Source organism: Vulpes vulpes, chromosome 11 (genome assembly GCF_048418805.1).
Source record: "Vulpes vulpes isolate BD-2025 chromosome 11, VulVul3, whole genome shotgun sequence".
In the NCBI taxonomy this organism is placed as follows: domain Eukaryota; kingdom Metazoa; phylum Chordata; class Mammalia; order Carnivora; family Canidae; genus Vulpes; species Vulpes vulpes.
The window spans coordinates 58,011,960-58,015,670 of NC_132790.1; positions in this window are offsets into that span (position 1 = coordinate 58,011,960).

The window sequence follows — 3,711 nt, forward strand, 5'->3', positions numbered from 1 at the left end:
GAAACATTCTGTTGCCCAATAGTTTTCCTACAGACTCATACTTCAGATCAAGTCTCTGTAGGAAAGCTTATTCTGGCAACCAGGAAATTGAGCTCACGCTTGATGTCAGATTATATGAATAACAAATGTTTAGACTTTTACAGTTAGAACATAATGTCCCAAGAAGCCCATCCATAGGTTATTCATTTATTAGTTTCCCTGTTTCATTGACATACCAAGATTACACAGTTGGTCAGGCCTGAGATTTAAATCCTCTCCATGTGAAGCCAAATTCTGTTTTTCCTGTCATATAATGGTGTTAGGAACGTGTTCAGGAACACAATGCAGAATTCTGAATCTCTTGTAGGACCCTGCTTCCCAAACTTGGCTACTTGGTAAATTTTCTGAGAGGTATTTCAAATACAAATTCCTGGGCCTCACCTCTAGACCTGATTTAGTGGTGTTTGTAAACCTGCCTTTTTTTTTTTTTTTTTAAGATTTTATTTCTTTATTCATGAGAGACACAGAGAGAGGCAGAGACATAGGCAGAGGGAGAAGCAGGCTCCCTGCAGAGAGCCCGATGCAGGACTCCATCCCAGGACCCAGGGATCACGCCCTGAGCCAAAGGCAGATGCTCAACCCCTGAGCCACCCAGGTGTCCCTGTAAAGCTGCCTTTTTGAGTGGTTGCCTGAGGGCTGATGAACAGCCAGGTTTGGCAGGCACTGTTTTGTTGATGATGACTGCTACAATTTTCACCTGATGTCACTTTTAAAATTTAGGCTACAGAGGTTGAAATCAGTGTGATTTAGATCACTGGTTTCTAACCTTCTAAAAACCACCTTGAGGCTCAGTTGGTTAAGTATCTGCCTTTGGCTCAGGTCATGATCTTGGGGTCCCGGGATGAGCCCCTGTCAAGCTCCCTGTTTGGTGGAGAGTCTCCCCCTCCCTCTCCCTGCCCAGCTCTTGTGTGTGAGTTCTCTCTCTCTTCTCTCAAATAAATAGAATCTTAAAAACAAAGCAACTACCTTACTTTTCTTTTAAATTGAAATATAATTGACATATGACATTGTATTAATTTCAGGTATATAACCTAATGATTCGATGTTTAAATTGAAATGTAACTGACATATGACGTTGTATTAATTTCAGGTATATAACCTAATGATTCGATGTTTGTATGTATCGCAGAATCATCACCACAGTAAGTCTAGTTAACACCTACCCAAGGAAACAGAAAACAAAACAAAACAAAAAAGCATCTACACAAGGCTACAGAGATTTTTTTGTTGTTGTTGGGATGAGAACTTTGAAGATTTACCCTATTAGTAGCTTTCAAATATACAATACTGAAGCAGGAGAGTGAGGTTCTTATCTCGGAGAATTGAAGAATGAATCTTATGGACAAAGAAGAGTGAGCAAAGCAATAGAATTTCATTAAGCAAGGAAACAGGAAAAGCTCTCAGGAGAGAGAGGCTCTGGTCCCAAATGGGTTGCCGATGTGGGCCTCCACTGACAGTCTCTTATTTAGAACTGACCGGGAAGCTTGTGGCCTTATCATTCTTGTGACATCTTGGTTTGAGTAAGGACTGGTGATAATATCTTTAATGGCTTACTTCTTTGGGGTCTGATCATTCTTTGTTGGTCACAAAGTGACTGCCATAAAAAGATCCCATCTCTGAGACCCAGGGCAGAGTGGTCTGGTTTCTTCTCTTATCTCTAGTTTCCTTATGGCTCAGCATTTTTCGGATTTTTGATGAGGCTGGTCACACAGCTCCCATGTGAACCTAGTCACATAGTCTACCTACCTCTCCCTACCTAGCTCCACCTGTTCCTTCCTCAATACAGCACTAGGAACTATAGTCACCATGCTGTGCATTACATCCCCAGGACTTATTTTATAAGTGGAAGTTTAAATTACCTTCCCTTTTAAGAATTTGTCGAAATCTGTGGATCTTTCCCTAAGAACCACACATATCAACACACACTTCCACACACCCACACATACCCTTCTGCATACAATTTAAGGGAGTGTATTAGTTTTCTAATGCTGCTATAACATATAACCACAAACTCAGTGGCTTAAAACAACACAATTACTATCTTACAGTTCTAAGGTCAGAAATCTGACACAGGTCTCATCAGACTACCTTTGGGGTGGTGCTAGACTGCATTTCTTTCTGGATGCTCTGGGGGAACAATCCATTTTCACCTTTTCCAGCTTCCAACCTGTGTTCCTTGGTTCATGCATCCCTGCCTCCGTCTTCAAAGCCAGTAGTGTAGCATCTCCCCGCCCCTGCTTGCATGGTCACATCTTTTTATCTGACTGCAATGAAAGGTTCTCTACTTATAAGGGTTCAAATGATTAGATTAGGCCCTCGCAGATAATCCAGGAAAATCTTGCTATCTCAAGTCCTTACCTGTCAGCATATTTGCAAAGTCCCTTTACTATGTAAGGTAACATATTCACAGCTTCCAGGGATAGAGATTTAGACATGTCTGGGTGGAGGGCATTATTCTGCCAACCACAGGGGTCTCAGAACCTCTGAAGCTACTGATAGAATTGTGTGAGCCCTAAGTTAGGAGCTTCTGTTCTAGGAACTGTTCAGTTGGGTGTTCAGTTAGCTACAAATAACCAAATCCTCAAAAGTTGTGGCTCCCATGAATTGGTGTTAAATTTTCTTATATAATAAGAAGTCCTGAAGAAGGCAGCCTAGGTTAAGGGTGGCAGCTGCAGGATGCTGTAACTGAGATCTCTGCAATCTCCTGGCCTTTACTCTGAGGTAGCTCTCAAGATGGGCTTTATTTCCAGCCTGGACCTCTGTCTATGGTGCAGGCAGGCAAGACAGGGGAGGACACAGGGCAAAAGTCACAGGCCATCAGAGTCAGCACACCTTTAAAAAACCTTTCCAGAAGCCCCACCTGCCACAATGTACATTTGTATCACTTTGGCCAGGCACTGTTAGTGTGGCCTCCCCTTCTGCAAGGAAGACTGGGATATATAGTTTCATTTACTTATTTTTTTAAGAGAGATACATTAATGCTGCAGTAATTTCAAGCTCTCTAAATTAGGAAAATGGGAAGTATAGATACTGGGAAGTTACTAGCCATCAGTGGAAACTTGGGTTTTGTTTCCTAAAAGTAGAATGGACCATTTCTTACTCCATAACCAAAACTCAGAGAAAGTTAAAACTCTCCTTCAGAGTGTCTTCCAAAAGGCTTTATCTTCTTTTTCTTTTTAAATTAAATTAAATTTATTTATCTTGGAGAGAGAGAGTGAGGGTGGAGGGAGGAGCAGAGGGAGAGAGAGAGTGAGAGAAGCAGACTCCCCAAAGCATCGAGCCCTGTGCAGGGCTGGAGGTGGTGTGTGTGTGTGTGTGTGTGTGTGTGTGTTTGTGTGTAATTGGGGGTGGTGATAGGTGGGGATGGGGATGGGGGGGGGGTGGGAGGACTCAATCTTACAACCCTGAGATCACCACCCTGAGATCATGACCTGAGCTGAAATCAAGTCTATGGTCAACCAGTTGAGCCACCCAGATGCCCCAAAGGCTTTATCATTTTACTCATCTTGCTTTTCCTCAAGCAGTTCATTTTTTTTCAACAATGTTTAAGCATCTACCTATGTCTGGCACTGAGCTGGGCCTTGGGGATACAAAGAGAATTAAGATATTTTTCTTTTTTCAAGATTTGATTTATTTATTTGAGACAGCAGAATGAGAAAAAGAACATGAGTG